Consider the following 19640-nt stretch of genomic DNA (forward strand, 5'->3'; position numbering starts at 1 on the left):
GACGTTGAAAATTAAAAATCCAAAAAAATCCAAAATTAGACATCAGATCCAGTCCAAATTCTACACACATGTTGGTGCTAACCTTAATGAAGTTCGATAAAAAATTCGGAAAATTTCGCCATTAGGGGGCGCAATAAACGAGGAAATTGTATATCTTCTACAAAATTTCGCTGCGAAAACGCTACACTGACTTCTCGTTACTCCTACCACAGTCAAATCCTTTGTATCCACAGGTGCAGGGTAGCGTTTTGAACACATGCTTCGCGTTGTGCCGGCGAAATGCACATTTCTTGTCGCGTTGTGCCGGCGAAATGCACACTTCTTGGACCCCTGCATAACTGCTTGCAGTTCTAGTTTCATTTGCACAGAGAGTCTGGACCTACTCAATAGAGTGGCGGACTCACGCCCCTTCCAGTAGAGCCCATGGGACCTATGGGCTATGGAAGTAATTATTTTCTGGTACCAGTCTTTATAGGCACTGGATGCATAGAAAACGCGAAGAAGTTTGATAGTGTTAGGTTTTGTGTGAGGCCGCTTTGTGAACTACAGCCCCTTGCTGCTCTCGCCGAGAATGATATACGTCACCACCACTCTGGTACAGGCATGGCGATCTCTCTGCTCCACTTTTTTCCAAGGGGAGGATAACAGCATCGAAAGAGGTGAAAACCATTATAAGTCGGAGCATGTTGAGAGTTTCAAATGCCGATGGGGAGATTGTCGGTCTTGTCCACGCCAGTATGGGAGAAAAAAACATGACTTTTTATGTTAACGTATGAGTATTATCAGGCCTATATATCATATCGATACATTAATAGTGGAAAGTAGCTAATCATCTGTTTTTCTATAAGTGTAACTTGACACGACGCCAGAGAGTCTGCCCCAAAACTATTCCTGGTGATGTCAAAGCTTATCGACGTAAACCTAATGTTTAAATTAGTTACAGTTGCTGACCACAGGAATGTATGGCTGACCGACCATAAAAGGAGATATTGTATGCATGCCGTGGGCGGTCATACCGGAGGATAGCTTGATGTGTGACTAATAAGAGGCCGGGATCTTATGATCGGCAGTGCTTTGCAAACTATTTGGCTTTGTTGTTGCTTGTTCAAAAGTAAAGTCTTATGTCGTACTTGTTCCGGACTCCTCGATTCCTTATGCTCGCTTAGTTAGTTGAAGTGATAGAATTCGGTTATTTTCTACCACGCCAGTCGCTAGGGAGCGTGACGTCAAATACGAGACGTGTAGTCTTTCTCATTGCGTTTTCTCTACAGCCTTTCACTGAACAATTGCACAATAAACCACAAACAACATATGTGTAATCCGGGGCATATAAAGACTGGGGCCAGAAGATAATTGCTTTCTCTTCATTGAAACCCATTCATACTTTTCGATCTCATAGGTCCCATGGGCTCTACCGGAAAGGGCGTGTCTTCGCCACTCTATTGACAAACGTTAACTCACTTGAAGGCGGGTTCCTGTTGAATTTTAAAACTATTGGATTTGCCATAATCAATCGCTAACGTTTGAGCTGACCCCGAGCTGACCCTAACGTCATCGTTCTCAGCCACTCCCTCTGTTCGCTGATTGGACGCACACAATTTGGAAGGAGAAAACCAACATACCGCAGACCCATGCTGTGTTCCAATATCCATACTATCCGTACCTACTTTACTTAGTCTGAGATCGGGCGAAAATAAGTGTACTGAAAGGACCCGGACGGTGTACACAAAACGGTCAAACCGCGAAGTGTGGATCGATGAACACTTTTCGTACTCAACGGCTGCCATCTTAGTTACGTAGCAGAAGAGGGCGGAGCCTATGAAGGTATTGTAGCAAAAGTCTTTAGCACCTGTAACTGCAGAATTTGAATGCGTACACTAAAGTCACAGTAAATTTGAAGTCGTATATATTTATTTTGCATGTGTACTCTAAAGTCACAAATGTGTAACAGTACATTTGTAGTCGTAAAAAAAATATAAATATTTTTTATACCATTGTAAACACAAAATAGGGTCTACGAGTACTATTGAAGATTAACTGAGATTTAAAACACTTAGACTAATTCAAGAGAGAGAGTGCAAAAGAAATCGAGGGGTCCGGAGCAAGAATTGACAAAAGACTTTATCGTGCAGAAAAACAACATCGACAACAGCCTGAGTAGGTTTGCAAAGTCACTGGCTGGACTTCGGTCCCAGCCCTCCTTTATACACATACAGGAACTTCTTTAATACAATGGAGGTTCCCTTTGTCCCTAATGAGGTTTTCCGCCTTGTCTCTTCGTCTCAGCATGTTATCAACCGTGCCCTGGTCTGAGGTACGCAGGGATTAGCCTTGTCAGTCAAAATGACCCACGCCTGAAAGGTGGAGGTCAACATGACTTGACCCCGCAGTTCCCAGGGCATTTCTGCGTACCTACCATCTGGTGTGAACCCAGACTCAGGTGTCATGTGCTTTCCACTATTTAAAATATTAAGCCTATTAATAATCATGGTTTACTATAGAATATACTCACTAATTTCTACCACAGTACGCTAATCTGTGTTACAGGTGCACAAATCCTTTTGCTACAATTATTGCAGCGCAGTTGGTGCAAAACACATTCGCACACCCGTGTTTCATAATCTGAGAACATGCCCAAAAGGTGTGCATTCCTAAACCCAAATTTGAACAAATGCATCAGAAGTTGCACATCTGTGAACGCTATGTTAATTCAGCATTTTAATGAGCGAGCACAAAACCATTTTACAACTGCTCGAATCTGCTCCTGCAAGTCTCAGCTGTGGGTTTTTTTGCAGGTTGTTTTGCAACACCCCTAGGTGGTAAATGTGTAGCAAAAGTATTCGTATCCGTAGATGACAGAGCGTCCGTGAGCGGGACAAAATAGTCCCGCCCATAATTTCCTAATCCAATGAAAATCGCCGGCAGGGATGCATTTCTCAAATTACACTGTCTGGGACCCACCCCGTGCCAGCCATGGAGCTATAAAGATCGCAGCATACTCAGCACAGGATACGTTTATTTCTGGAGAAGTGAAGAGGGCGTCCTACTGAACGGAGATGGGTATCCTACATTATGTTAAATGAAATGACTTAGTTCAAGTGAATTCCCCCCAAAGTATTTCATTTGTTCATTTGTTCACACAGCAGCGGCGCGCCGCCGCTGCTGAATTTTCTCCGCCGCTGCAATAAAAAACCTTCTCCTAATTTTTTATATATTTTTTTTTTACGTAGCTCCTTTTAGAAAATGTACAGCGCGTAACGTAAATTGCGCAGCACGCGGCACATCGTCACGTAACCAACATCAAAGAAGAAAAATACACAGCGAGTGTGGCAGTTGTTAGCAGTAGGCTACACGATTGCAAAGTTACATTGATTCTAGCAGTAGCGAGTGAAGCGGAAGATCGAAGAAAGAAGGAGAGAGAGAGAGAGAGAGAGAGAGAGAGAGAGAGAGAGAGAGAGAGAGAGAGAGAGAGAGAGAGAGAGAGAGAGAGAGAGAGAGAGAGAGGGGGAGGGAGGGAGGGAGGGAGGGAGGGAGGGAGGGAGGGAGGGAGGGAGGGAGGGAGGGAGGGAGGGACGGACGGACGGACGGACGGACGGACGGACGGACGGACGGACGGACGGACGGACGGACGGACGGACGGACGGACGCAACCTCCGTGCCGTTTTTCCTCTAGTATTGTGTGTGTGTGTGTGTGTGCGTAGGCCTTTGTGTGTGTGTGCGTGTTGTCGCTCTTTTTGGGATCACTCATAGCCTTTACAGGAGCTTATATCCAGTCAGGAATTTATAGCCTAGGTATTTTCGGGAACTTTGAAAAATGAATCCATACTGTTGGATCAGATGTTGTTCTTTATTGCCTTATAAAATCCGTTTTCATCGCGTATTTTATTTAGGGATTTATGCTAATCGCCTGTAAGCATGTGGTCATTCGCATAAATGCAGGGAAAAAACCTAAGGACTTCTTAAAAGATCATGAATAGTTTCTATTATGTATAACTTATATTTATTTTATAATTTTCTCATCACTTTTTGACTCCCAAGACTAAGAAGAAGTGTTTTAAGCAATAACAAGCTTATCATCGCTCTCTTGTCCTCTTCCCCTGACTCTCACTGTCTCACAAAGGAGCTGAGCTCACCTGAGGTCTATTTGTAGTGCTAAGGCTCACACTGATTGGTATTCAATTAGCTTTATTAGGGGTCCAAGCCAACAGGTTGGATCCCTATTGTTTTTGTAAGGATTGTTTTTATACTACCTCCCCCTGAAAGTGGAACCACAGCCCAAACCGTAAATGGTGCACACGCGCCAATTGCATGACTAGATCCAGAATCGGCACCGCTACTCAGACGACAAAATCCAGACACGCCGGTCCCTAGGTGGCGCTATACCAAGGAATACGCGTTTGGGGCTATAACTCCCACACCGAACCTCCCAGAGTCCTAAGACTTGTACACACAGATGCACTGGAGTCTTCTGCATCTTTTGGCCTAGGCCACGCCCATTTGCGTCTATGAATATTTTTCGCTAAATCGCGAAAAACGCAAAACTGTTTTTTCCCTACTCCTCCCACATTTCTTGACCAATCAACACCAAACTTTGCACACGACATCGTCAGACGCACACAAAAAATAAAATTCGAACACTTTTTTGATCCGACCTTCGACGACGAAACGGTAGCGTTTGGAATATTGGTATATTAGCTAAATTAGACGTGGAAAATCCAAAATCCCAAAAAATAAAAATCTGACATCGGATCGAGTCCAAATTGTACACACATGTTGGTGCTAACCTTAATGTCGTTCGATAAAAAAATCGGAAAATTTCGCCATTAGGGGGTGCAATAAACGAGAAAATCTTATATCTTCTACAAAATTTTGCCGCGAAAACGCTACACTGACTTCTCGCTACTCCTACCACAGTCAAATCCTTTGTATCCACAGGTTCAGGGTAGCGTTTTCAACACATGCTTCGCGTTGTGCCGGCGAAATGCACATTTCTTGTCGCGTTGTGCCGGCGAAATGCACACTTCTTGGACCCCTGCATAACTGCTTGCAGTTCTAGTTTTTATTATTTTTCATGTGTGTGAGTCTGTGTTCTTTTCAAATTTTAGTTAGGTTTATAATTTAAAAAGATGTGTTTTGCCCATTGTTCAATTCATTTTTGAACAAAGTGTCTTATGCAAAAAACAGTTATGCTTTGGGCATAGCAACCATGTTTAGTGTTTAAGCATTAGGCAAAAATCTGTAAATAAATTGTGCAAATTATATTTTCGTTGTGGCATTTTTTGTTTAAATATTACTATACAAAAATATAAAAATCTGTAAATGAAGACACAAAAGGCAAAGTTACAACACCAATAATCCCATCTACAGTAATACACACGACTGTTTGAATAGGATTTAAGTGCATATTCTCCTCTCAAAGTGCACCAGATTCATGCATTCCAATGTAAAGGGTACAAAAAAAAATCTACCGGGGGGGCATGCCCCCGGACCCCCCTAGAGGGATTGGGGACCACACCACCGCTGCTGAAAGAAATCCTGCGGGAAACACTGTACTATACTATTGTAATAGATATTTTGCTCTTTGAACCTAAATAAATCTACCTGACTACATTTGTAGTAGGTTAACTTATCCTTGAGTCCTTTACCTGTCGACTCATAGACCAACCCGCTCTCCCAGCGGGTCCCTCACGGTATGTGGTGCATAATGAGTGGTGGATTGTGACTGACGTGTACAGAGGGTAAAACGTCAACGTAAAGAGATTTGAAAAGATACATCCGGGCTTCGTGGTGACCAGGGACCTTGACCCGCTCATAAACCAAAGGGCCAAGTCTAAATTCATAAAAACTGTGAGGGACTTAACCGAGTGACCTGAGTTGGACCGGTTTAGAGCCGAGCCGAGCACCTCGGAGAATGACGAACAACGGTTACAAGAAGTGTTCGACCAAGGTTAGTCCCAAGGGGCGTCGGACACCCTGACACCGCTACGTTGTGTCGCACGTGGCTCTATATAACCACTCGTGCGGTAAAAACCCTCAACAATCCGCTCCCACGTATGGAGATCTTCGGCCAACATAATGGCTCTTGCCTGCTAACTAGATCGTATTCAGTTATCCCTACTACTCATCCAATTATCCCTACTTCCCCTCTTGGCCCATATCCTGTCTCCAACTGCATTCTGGACCTTTCAGCAACCTGTTTAAAGACATACATAAAACATGGTCGTATTTAGAGAAGAGTGTATACTCAATGTAGGCATAATAATAATGATATATTGTCCTTACGTGTAAGAGTAAATTTCTCCCATAATATCTTAACTCTACAGACAGCGATATATTGTTGTTTCTCTTTCTTCTGACGAGTCCAAGTCGCTTTGGACAAAAGCATCTGCTTTCCCCCCGCTTTGAGGAAGTCTTGCTCACGCAACTGGACGTAGACCCGCCACTGATAATAAGTCTTTATCTTTCAAACTTCTGCTTTCTTGACCTCTCTTAGTTTGTTCAAGTGTTGTTTATCCACAACGCTAAACCGAACAATAGACTCATACACAGACACATCGCACACACGGTGACAGGAATACATCGCTGACACATCGGTGTATTATACAGGAAGAATAACACATCTGTGCATTATACAGTAAGAATAAAAACATCTATGTATGTTTCAGTTTGTCTAAAACATCGCTGACACATCTGTGTATTATACAGTAGGAATAACACATCTGTGTATTATATAAAATAAAACATGGTGGACCCATCTGTGTATTATACAGTAAGACTGATACATGCTCCTCCAAGTAAAGAACCCAGGGGGGGGAAGTTGATTGTCTGGTTTCCGTAAAGTTTTGCATATCCACACCGGGCCCCACAGTGACCCCCGCCCCGCCCCACAGTGACCCCCACAGTGACCCCCACAGTGACCCCAGCCCGCCCCACAGTGACCCCCACAGTGACCCCCACAGTGACCCCCACAGTGACCCCCACAGTGACCCCAGCCCGCCCCACAGTGACCCCCACAGTGACCCCAGCCCGCCCCACAGTGACCCCCACAGTGACCCCCGCCCCACCCCACAGTGACCCCCACAGTGACCCCCGCCCCGCCCCACAGTGACCCCCACAGTGACCCCCGCCCCGCCCCACAGTGACCCCCACAGTGACCCCCACAGTGACCCCAGCCCGCCCCACAGTGACCCCCACAGTGACCCCCGCCCCGCCCCACAGTGACCCCCACAGTGACCCCCACAGTGACCCCCGCCCCGCCCCACAGTGACCCCCACAGTGACCCCCGCCCCACAGTGACCCCCGCCCCACAGTGACCCCCACAGTGACCCCCGCCCCACAGTGACCCCCGCCCTGCCCCACAGTGACCCCCACAGTGACCCCCACAGTGACCCCCGCCCCGCCCCACAGTGACCCCCGCCCCACAGTGACCCCCGCCCCACAGTGACCCCCGCCCCGCCCCACAGTGACCCCCACAGTGACCCCCGCCCCACAGTGACCCCCACAGTGACCCCCACAGTGACCCCAGCCCGCCCCACAGTGACCCCCACAGTGACCCCAGCCCGCCCCACAGTGACCCCCACAGTGACCCCAGCCCGCCCCACAGTGACCCCCACAGTGACCCCCGCCCCACAGTGACCCCCACAGTGACCCCCACAGTGACCCCAGCCCGCCCCACAGTGACCCCCACAGTGACCCCCGCCCCACAGTGACCCCCGCCCCGCCCCACAGTGACCCCCGCCCCACAGTGACCCCAGCCCCGCCCCACAGTGACCCCCACAGTGACCCCCACAGTGACCCCAGCCCCACAGTGACCCCCACAGTGACCCCAGCCCCGCCCCACAGTGACCCCCACAGTGACCCCCGCCCCACAGTGACCCCCACAGTGACCCCCGCCCCGCCCCACAGTGACCCCCACAGTGACCCCCGCCCCACAGTGACCCCCACAGTGACCCCCACCCCACAGTGATCCCCACAGTGACCCCCACCCCACAGTGACCCCCGCCCCACAGTGACCCCCGCCCTGCCCCACAGTGACCCCCGCCCCACAGTGACCCCCACAGTGACCCCCGCCCCACAGTGACCCCCGCCCCACAGTGACCCCCGCCCTGCCCCACAGTGACCCCCGCCCCACAGTGACCCCCGCCCCACAGTGACCCCCGCCCCACAGTGACCCCCGCCCCACAGTGACCCCCGCCCCACAGTGACCCCCGCCCCACAGTGACCCCCACAGTGACCCCCGCCCCACAGTGACCCCCGCCCCACAGTGACCCCAGCCCCACAGTGACCCCCGCCCCGCCCCACAGTGACCCCCGCCCCACAGTGACCCCCGCCCTGCCCCACAGTGACCCCCGCCCCACAGTGACCCCCGCCCCACAGTGACCCCCGCCCCACAGTGACCCCCGCCCCACAGTGACCCCCGCCCCACAGTGACCCCCGCCCCACAGTGACCCCCACAGTGACCCCCGCCCCACAGTGACCCCCGCCCCACAGTGACCCCAGCCCCACAGTGACCCCCGCAGTGACCCCCGCCCCACAGTGACCCCCGCCCCACAGTGACCCCAGCCCCACAGTGACCCCCGCCCCGCCCCACAGTGACCCCCGCCCCGCCCCACAGTGACCCCCGCCCCGCCCCACAGTGACCCCCGCCCCACAGTGACCCCCGCCCCACAGTGACCCCCACAGTGACCCCCGCCCCACAGTGACCCCCGCCCCACAGTGACCCCAGCCCCACAGTGACCCCCGCCCCGCCCCACAGTGACCCCCGCCCCGCCCCACAGTGACCCCCGCCCCGCCCCACAGTGACCCCCGCCCCGCCCCACAGTGACCCCCGCCCCACAGTGACCCCCGCCCCACAGTGACCCCCGCCCCACAGTGACCCCCGCCCCACAGTGACCCCCGCCCCACAGTGACCCCCGCCCCACAGTGACCCCCACAGTGACCCCCACAGTGACCCCCGCCCCACAGTGACCCCCGCCCCACAGTGACCCCCGCCCCACAGTGACCCCCGCCCCGCCCCACAGTGACCCCCGCCCCGCCCCACAGTGACCCCAGCCCCGCCCCACAGTGACCCCCGCCCCACAGTGACCCCCGCCGGGCGCCGTGGTAACAAAGGTCCACGCTCCGCTCCACCTCTGTGTCTTCTACCGGCCGCCTCCAGACAAAAGGACGCAGCTGTTGAAAACCCGCTTTATTGAAAGAGTTTTGCATACGAAGCTGGCCGGGCGCTTCATGCTGCCGTCTCCGGGGGGTCCCTGACCCGTCACTGCGCGTGTGCAGTGACGGGTCAGGGACCCCCCGGAGACGGCAGCATGAAGCTGGCCGGGCGCTTCATGCTGCCGTCTCCGGGGGGTCCCTGAGCGCGTGTGCAGTGACGGTCGCTTTAGCCGCAAATCCATTACTCAATGTGCAGCACGGTGCGGCCCCACCCTGGCCCAACCGGCCCCAAGGGCCAATCAGACTCGGCCAGGTGTGGCTGCTGGGCCCAGCCCCCATCCACACACTCCCACAAATGTATTACTAGTACAGACTACCACTAACTACCACTAACTATTTGCAAGAAATTGAAAAGTGGATTCGCCTCGGCCCGGCCTTGGAGTGCCCTGCTATTGCAACATTGAAAACACATTTCATGGATTATAATAATCATCAACTTGAAATGCCATATAGAGGTGAATTCAAAACAAACTAATTCAAATGACCTTGTTTTGAAAGTATACCATTGTAATGCGATGAATTCAAGGTTGTTAACATTTACATATACAATGTTCACTGCCTTTTAAAATTCAAAACATCAGTGTCAGGGATTTGCATCCTTGACATTCCACCACAACCGAGAATCCTCCAGTCCAGATACGGTCAGACCAGCCCTCCCTACAGTGCTGCACCAGGGCAAGCAGCCAATGGTGAGAGATAACGAACTCCCACTAAAACCAGTTCAGTATGATGAAGTGCAAGAGTCACATCTTCTATGGCCTGTACAACTCATCAGGGATCCGCTGGGAGTAGCAGCACCCATTGATTTGACAATTTGTCCACGACTTTGGGTCAAAGTTGTTATAATAATAATAACAACAAATTTGTCCCAACCTTTCTGCCGTATTAAGTTTCCGTCCTATTCACTACTTTGATATTGAAATTAATAATGAATAATAATAATATATTTTATGGGTTCTGAGGCACTTGCCCCTGTTGCCCCCTCCCTTGCCCCCAGTAAGTACATTGTGTGTTTGTTTGTGTGTGTGTTTGTGTGTATTTCCATCAATTCTATTCAACTTAATTTAATTATGCAGAGTACATTAACAATGAATGCAGTAAAGCTGCTCTAGATACACAGGAAACGTACGAGCTACAGCAGTGTTACAGCAAAGCAATGCCATGTGTCGTACAAGACGGACACTGTTGTGACCCCCCGGGCCTGGTAACCAGGGAGACCACGGCCCCTCTGAGGGACCCCCTCCAGCGCGGGGACTGGTAGAGGATGCCGTGTCAGAGGCAGGAGGCTTCGCGGCCCAGCCCTGGGGCCAGTGACTCAGTGTGGTTTCCTGTACACGCCAACATCACGCTGGAGGCTTCCGGTTCAATGAACGCCTTCGTGTGGTAGTCCCTGCTTTAGTTTCTGTCAAGTTCATGCACCCTCAAGGAAGCCCAGGTCAGATCTATAGTTAGAGCTGTGCCCATGTCAGATCTATAGTTAGAGCTGTGCCCAGGTCAGATCTATAGTTAGAGCTGTGCCCAGGTCAGATCTATAGTTAGAGCTGTGCCCAGGTCAGATCTATAGTTAGAGCTGTGCCCAGGTCAGATCTATAGTTAGAGCTGTGCCCAGGTCAGATCTATAGTTAGAGCTGTGCCCAGGTCAGATCTATAGTTAGAGCTGTGCCCAGGTCAGATCTATAGTTAGAGCTGTGCCCAGGTCAGATCTATAGTTAGAGCTGTGCCCAGGTCAGATCTATAGTTAGAGCTGTGCCCAGGTCAGATCTATAGTTAGAGCTGTGCCCAGGTCAGATCTATAGTTAGAGCTGTGCCCAGGTCAGATCTATAGTTAGAGCTGTGCCCCGGTCAGATCTATAGTTAGAGCTGTGCCCAGGTCAGATCTATAGTTAGAGCTGTGCCCAGGTCAGATCTATAGTTAGAGCTGTGCCCAGGTCAGATCTATAGTTAGAGCTGTGCCCAGGTCAGATCAATAGTTAGAGCCGGTATTTTATAGACCACAGGTCTTGGAGTCACAGGTCTTTGGGGTCACAGGTCGTCTGGGAGGCGGGAGGGGGTGTCGCTTTGTCAGGGGGAGGATGGAAGGGGGGACATGTGGAGGTCATCGACAATGGGGGAGGGTGTGTCAATGGGGCAGGGAGGGTCTTGATGGGGGAGGGAGGGTCTTGATGGGGCAGGGAGGGTCTTGATGGGGCAGGGAGGGTCTTGATGGGGCAGGGAGGGTCTTGATGGGGGAGGGAGGGTCTTGATGGGGGAGGGAGGGTCTTGGTGGGGGAGGGAGGGTCTTGATGGGGGAGGGTGTGTCAATGGGGCAGGGAGGGTCTTGATGGGGCAGGGAGGGTCTTGATGGGGGAGGGAGGGTCTTGATGGGGGAGGGTGTCTTGATGGGGGAGGGTGTCTTGATGGGGGAGGGAGGTTCTTGAAGGGGGAGGGTGTGTGAATGGGGCAGTGTGTGTTAATGGGGAGGGAGGTTCTTGAAGGGGGAGGGTGTGTCAATGGGGGAGGGTGTCTTGAAGGGGGAGGGAGGTTCTTGAAGGGGGAGGGTGTGTGAATGGGGGAGGGGTAGGTTGGAAGGGTGGAGAGGTTACTGTTGTTTTGACGTTACAGACATACAGATACATAAATACACACACACATACATACACACACACACACACACGTACATACACACATAAATACACACATACATACACACACACGTACACACACACGTACATACACACACACGTACACACATACATACATACACACACACGTACATACACACATACGTACATACACACACACATACATACATACATACATACACACACACACACACACACACACAGATACATACATACTGTCAGGTAAGATTGATTCATCTGTGTCCTGAACTTCGACGCAGATAGGTGAGGCCCGGCCATGGAGGCCTTAGAAAGCATGTAGACGGCGATCATTGGTGCCTTCTTTTTAGACTTAGTACCAAGGGGGTTTGTGCATAGAAAAAGAGAAGCTTTAAATGTGTTTTTCATGCTTTCATTGTAACACTAACAAATGTCCAGTCTTAGCAACTGCATGGACTAATGAATGAAATATTATGCTTAACCAAATGTATGTACCAAATATATGAAATGGTATCATAACTAATGATTGACACTTGTATAGTGCATGTTTTAAGACATCATTCATATAAACCTGTTGTAGTCATATGAGCAGTACACGTAGGACATCATGGGAAGCCTCTTGTTGCCTCCTAAGGAAATGAGGAGTCACGTAGGCTTAACCAGATTGTCATGTAGGCGTTCATCCTAAAGTTATCCTGTGCAATGACGGATTACCGCATGGGCAAAGTGGGCACATGTCCAGGGCCCTGGCCAATGGGGGGGCCCTTGATATATATATATATTTATTTATTTATTTATTTTCTTAAAAAAAATTCAAATGACCAAGACTTTGGTCATGAAAGGATTTGAATGTTTTTGATTTGCAAAATAAAGACATCACATCTAAAAAATAAAATAACGTGACGTGACGTCAATGTCGTAGTGCTTGGTCAACGGTCAATTTCACAGTGAAAATGGAGAAACGTGTGCTAAGCGGGTCTGCATAGCGTAAACGAAAGAAAGAAAAATAGACCAAAGATACTACCCTGGTACAACAAATACCGTCGATTTTTTAGGTGTTTTTTTTTTTTTCATGATATTAACCTGACAGATTAGTTAAAGTTCTGCCGTTAAGACGAGCGGAAGGCACTATGCATGCCCGCAGCCGCAGGGTTAGATAATCTCTCTCTCTCTCTCTCTCTCTCTCTCTCTCTCTCTCTCTCTCTCTCTCTCTCTCTCTCTCTCTCTCTCTCTCTCTCTCTCTCTCTCTCTCTCTCTCTCTCTCTCTCTCTCTCTCTCTCCTCTCTCTCTCTCTCTCTCTCTCTCTCCTCTCCTGGCTGCGCGCTGCATCATAATGTGTGTGATTGTTGATTGCATGAGTCATAATATGCGACCCAGTTCGGTGTGCTAGTGCGTGTATCTGCCTGTTGGCAGGGTATCCATGGCTGTTTGTGTCCAGGCCCGTGGTCATGTTGATCCGTCCTTGATCCCGTGAGACGTGCTGGCCGTGTGGGCATGAGTCCTGAGGCATAGGCCTGCGTTAAGGTCAGCCAGGTTGAAGGTGCGGATGGAGTTCAATGCAGAACAATGGAAGTGAAGGTTAGTGCGAGGGGTTCGGGGGCTGCTTCAGTCAAACAAGCAGTAACTATTGGAGAAATTAAACATTAGGCCTATTTTTTATGTTAACTATGAGTATTATCAGGCCTATATATCATATAGATACATTAATAGTGGAAAGCAGCTAAATCACCTCTGAATTCATGGGAAAGTCTTGACACGGCGCCAGATAGTCTGGGGTCAAGGCGTACTGATGTCAACCTAATGTTTACATTAGATTAGCTGCGGATGTTGAAGTAATGAATGGCTGACCGGGGAATAGCTTGGTGTGTGAGAATAAAAAGGCCAGGATCTTATGATCTTATGATCGGCAGTGCTTTGCAAACTGTTCGGCCTTGTTGTTGCTTGTTCAACAATAAAGTATTATGTCATACTTGCTCCGGACTCCTCGATTCCTCACGCTCTCTTTGTTAGTTGAAGCGGTTATTTTCTGCCACATAACTCGTCAGTGTTATCTGTGTTCATAATAGGCATGCATGAACCAGCTGTGTATGCCAAGGTCAACAACGCATCGAGAGGGGAGGTAGCTTAGAAATAAGGCTGAACGAAGACAAATGCAGAAGAATTGAGGAATCCTAGCCACGGGTACTCCATGAAGCACGTCCACTCCTGCTCAGTGAATAGAGGAAACTGAACTTAGAGAAATCAGACTCCGAAAACGTAGAAAGAACTTCTTTCTGAAACACTCTACAAAAACTCAGCCCATCGGAAGCAAGCCTCGTTGAGCCACCCGCAAGGAAGGGTTCCTCCCGCAGCCTCTCGGGGCAGCACAGGCCACCCGCCATTGGAACAAAGGGAATAGACCATTCCGACCGCAAGGAAAGATTGGGACACTCTCTCCTTCTGCCCAATCCCAAGGACCATCCACCATTGGAGAGAGGTAGAATTTGAGAGCAAAATTACTTAGATAATGCCAAACTAGATATTCTGTGCACGGATCCCAGGGGAGAACCGTCACACAGACGCGGTCGGCAGCCGCGGCCCTGCTCAGGGAGAGGCTCAGGGGTGGGGCGCTGGAGCCAGCAGGGTGGGGGTCTGGAGCCAGCAGGGTGGGGGTCTGGAGCCAGCAGGGTGGGGGTCTGGAGCCAGCAGGGTGGGGGTCTGGAGCCAGCAGGGTGGGGGTCTGGAGCCAGCAGGGTGGGGGTCTGGAGCCAGCAGGGTGGGGGTCTGGGGAACCCCATAGTGAGGGGCAGGGCGAGGCTCCCCACCGACCTGTTGACCACCGACCTGTTGACCACCGGTACTGGATGCAGGGTTCACTGAATCCTCCTCCCTGAGGCGGTAGAGTCGACGGATCTACAAACACACATGCACACGTACACACGTACACACGTACACACATACACACACACACACGTATGAACATACACACATCCACACGTATACACGTACACACATACACACATACACACATACACACGTACACACATGCACACATACACACATACACACGTACACACATACACACACACACGTATGAACATACACACATCCACACGTATACACGTACACACATACACACATACACACATACACACATACACACGTACACACGTACACACGTACACACGTACACACGTACACACATACACACATACACACATACACACATACACACGTACACACATACACACATACACACATACACACGTACACACGTACACACGTACACACGTACACACATACACACATACACACGTACATGCTGCAGGCGATCATGGACAATCCCTCTCACCCTCTCTGCACCGAGCTGGGGCGACTCAGGAGCCCCTTCAGCCACAGACTCTCTCAGCCACGTGCCTCAAAGCGCTTGGGGGGCTCTTTCATCCCATCAGCTACCAGACTTTATAACACCTCAACCCCCGCTCCCAACGCCCCAAAGCCCCAACAGCTCCTTAACCCCACACCTCAGGACTGACTGTTGTTAACCTTGTTACTTGTTATTATGGAAGAAAATAACCCTACATTTGATGGTAAACTATGATTATTATTAGGCCTATAAAACATATAGATACTTTAATGGTGGAAGGTAGCAAACCTAAGTTAGGTTTGACATGGCGCCAGGGAGCAAGTTCACTCTGTTCCTATCTTGGGTGTTTTTTCAAGGGTAAAGCTCACATGTACACCCTCGTTCCTTATGCATAATGGTTAATGAGTGGTCAAGGGTAAAGCTGTGAGATGGAAAATGTGCTATGCAGATCAACATTTTATGCAAGTCTGACCTCATAATATGTAAGGATTGGGTATATAAGGAGCAGGACGAGAATCATTCTGGAGTGTCTTTGCAAACTCACTTGGCTTTGTTGTTGCTTGCTTACGGGTAACAATAAAGTCTCTGTCGATACTTGATCCGGACTCTCCGATTCCTCATGTTTTTAGTTAATTGAAGTGAAGTTAATTCGGTCATAAATTCCACGACATTATTTATTTTTACACACAAACACACACACACACACAAACACACACACACACACACACACACACACACACACACATACACACATACACACACACATACATACACACATGCATACATACATACATACATACATACATACATACATACATACACACATACATACAAATATACACACATACATACACACATACATACAAACATACAAACATGCATAGGTTCTGCTCTCTGCTATCACTTGGTCAGAATAAACTCCGTTCCCTCTAAAGATGTTTCCTCATAGCTTCTAACAGTCTGCTGTGCAGCCTGCTTTCTTCTTATCAACCTGTTGAATGTTGTCCTTGAAGTCCAGATGGCCTCCTTCTGAACTCTGTTTCACATCTCTACTCCCGTGGGGGGGGGGTCTCTGAGTCAGCAGTCTGTTTAACCCCTGGCTCTTCTCAGGATAATTTAGATCAGGGGTCTCAAACTCAATTGACCTGGGGGCCGCTGGAGGTAGAGTCTGGGTGAGGCTGGGCCGCATCCAGTATTCCACAAAAAAGTACAAATATCCAGTCTTCTCAAGCTTTACAATTAACAGTTCTGCAACATGAATGTTTTTTTGAACATGAATGGCTCTTTTGAACATGAAAGGCTCTTTAAAACATGAACCTTCTTCAGAACATGAACTGTCCTTCTGAACATATGGCTTTTCTTGCCTACTCCTCCTGATCACTGCTGCTCTTCATCTGTTCATCATTTTAACACGGGAAGAAAAAAAAAGAAAAAAGCCCTAGACGCACAGATGATTGCGGCAGAGAAACTGAGCAGTTCAAACTTCCAGGGTCGAATATTTTTGAGAAGACATGCATGTAATCATTTCCTAAATGTATTACATGATTTTATCTCATGATATATAAATTTCAATGAATATGCGTCGACCTCAACTTGATACAAAACACTCTTTCACACCGTCGAAATTTCCCTCCCCACTGGACACACAGGAAGACACACACACACACACACACACACACACACACACACAAACACACCTACCGACGTATCCAGGCCCATGCAGTTATAAAATGCAATCAAACATGTCAAAACATAGACATTTTCTATAAATAGCCTACCAACGTTTGCAGGCATATGAAGCTCCACAACTTGAGGTTGCTAATCGGTTAGTTTCAGATGCTTCAGTAAGCTCGAAATACATCAGAGGAGTCACACAGGAGAGAAGGGCGTATCTCCAGCGCACACACACTTGGGAGAAGCCATACCATTGGCCTACGTACATTTCATCTCCGTCTTATGCAAGGTTTTTGTGCGCAGCAAGCTTTATAAATGAGGCCTTGGGCAAGCGCAGCGACTCAGCAAAAAATAAGAAAAAAAAAAAAGTGACTAAACTTTGATGTCAAGCAGGGGGCCACAAAATATCGTCCGGCGGGCCGCGAGTTTGAGACCCCTGGGATAGATAGAGGATAGTTATAACACTATGGATATAGGATAGTTATAACACTGGATAGAGGATAGTTATGACACTATGGATATAGGATAGTTATAACACTGGATAGATAGAGGATTGTTATAACACTGGATAGATAGAGGATAGTTATAACACTATGGATATAGGATAGTTTTAACACTGGATAGAGGATAGTTATAACACTATGGATATAGGATAGTTATAACACTGGATAAATAAGTCTTAAGTCCAAGGCCCATCATCATGTATGAATGTAAGTTTATGTTAAGTGATACTGTTCGTATCAAAGAGGGGAGTGTGGAATATACCATCACTAGACGCCATATAAGGGCGTAGAGTGAAGGCGCTAGGCTCGTACCCGGTACCTAGCTGCTAATGAAAGACTATGTATGGGCGTTTGTGTACCCAGACGAAAGAGGATATAGATAAGATGATATAGATAGACTGAGCTTTCTGCTGTGTGGTTCACATGGCCTACTTAGAGGAAGACTATATATTCTAACATACGGACTGCCATTATAATAATCTCATATTTATTTATATGTTATCTATTTTTATTATTTAAACTTTATTCCTTGCCCTGAAAGAGTTCCTTCTCTGAGTGACAGACGTCATGAGGGTTTGTGCGGTGAACATACAGACACTTTTTCTCAGTATACATGAGGCTGCATTAAGAGGACGACTAGGGGAATTCTGTATTCTGTTTAGTTTGATGAGCCGTCACTCTGTCCCAACGGTCCTCATTAGTCATGGCCATAAGAGATCACTCTCTCAGATTCAGCTATCGATACGACTTGGGTAGAATAGCACCGTGTGCAGTCCTTCTCTGCACTCTCGGGGGTCTGCCTGAACCAGATCGTATTAAACCACTGCTGTAGCAAGCTGGTCAGAGACAAGACGATTGGGAGAAATTAAAATAGCTTAGTGAGCTTAGTGAGCTAACTCCAGGTAGAGCCCTGGGGCGTTAAAACGCTCTGTGCCGGTCTCCCCCCGTCCTGAGAGGAGGAGATGGGCGCTTTATGATGGCCACAATAAAGGAAGGAGACCCTGACAGGGCTCTCTGTTGTTTAGCTCCGCTGTCCCCAGACTTTGATCACAATCACACAGCCCTCTCTCTACAGCAGTCAGCCGGCCCCCTGTGGATTCCTCGTCTGAGCCAGAGGCGTCTGCCTCTTGGAGCTGGAGTGGCCAATCCTCTCCTTGAAGGTTCTCAGGGTCGATAGTCTGAGACAGGTGGGAGGAAACACCTCTGAAGTGAACTGACGCCCCGGCCACACGGGCGAAAAACTATCGTTCCCCCTCTGCTTTCCTTTGATGCGTTTCAGGAATATCTCCGTAAAGACGGACTCATTGCGAAAACGCATCGAGCTGTAGAAACGCTGTAGTGCATATTCAAGCTGGAGATTTACACCTTACGAGTCATACAGGTGGGCACACCAAACAAATGGATAGCACCATCGGTGTGTGTAGGAGACACGAACCTCAGTCTGCTGTGTGTCCACCTGGTAGGTGACGTGGTTTCATCAAAACATCTCCATACATGGTGGAACAATATTAACTTTGGGATTAGCCCTACTGAGTTCTCAGACTCATAGCAGGAGATGGCCTTAAAAATTGTAATTAGCATTGTGTTGCATTTTACCCTGGCTATCTTTGTTGGGAATGGGTTATCCGGGTGATTGTTAGTGCTTGGCTCTTGGTTCTATGAACATCCTTACTTTACCGACAGAGATATATTCTTGTCTGCTAACCACCCTGAATGTAAATGTGAATATATGGCCCTCTAGTGGTGGCAAGCAGCACAACCTGCTCACCATCAGATTCTGCACGTCTATACATTAGGGATCCGTCATTTATTTTGAAATAAACAAAGTTTTGACACTAGTCTTTTTCAATTCCAGATTATCATATGACCATTTCCACCTTCCAAGGAGGTGTAGTGTGCGTGTGTGTGTGTGTGTGTGTGTGTGTGTGTGTGTGTGTGTGTGTGTGTGTGTGTGTGTGTGTGTGTGTGTGTGTGTGTGTGTGTGTGTGTGTGTGTGTGTGACAGGCACGGCGCCAGGATTCCAGTTGTGGATGGACCAGACCAATGTGGGTGGTCCTTAAATTAAAAACGTTATTAAATCCTTGTTTAACCTAATACAAATGACTGACTAATATACTGTTATATTATCTGTGCATAATAGCTTGATGCTTTTTAAATATTTTGTTGCATTGTAAAAAGTTTTGGTGCATAGGACGGACCTGTCCGCGATCGGTCCTCAGGCCTTTTTACACTGCCTAGCCGGTTCGGCCGCGGCTTGGCACGAAGGAACGTTCTCTGCGTCTTTCTCGTAGATCGCACCATCTT

This window comes from Gadus macrocephalus, chromosome 6 (genome assembly GCF_031168955.1).
Source record: "Gadus macrocephalus chromosome 6, ASM3116895v1".
Lineage (NCBI taxonomy): Eukaryota > Metazoa > Chordata > Actinopteri > Gadiformes > Gadidae > Gadus > Gadus macrocephalus.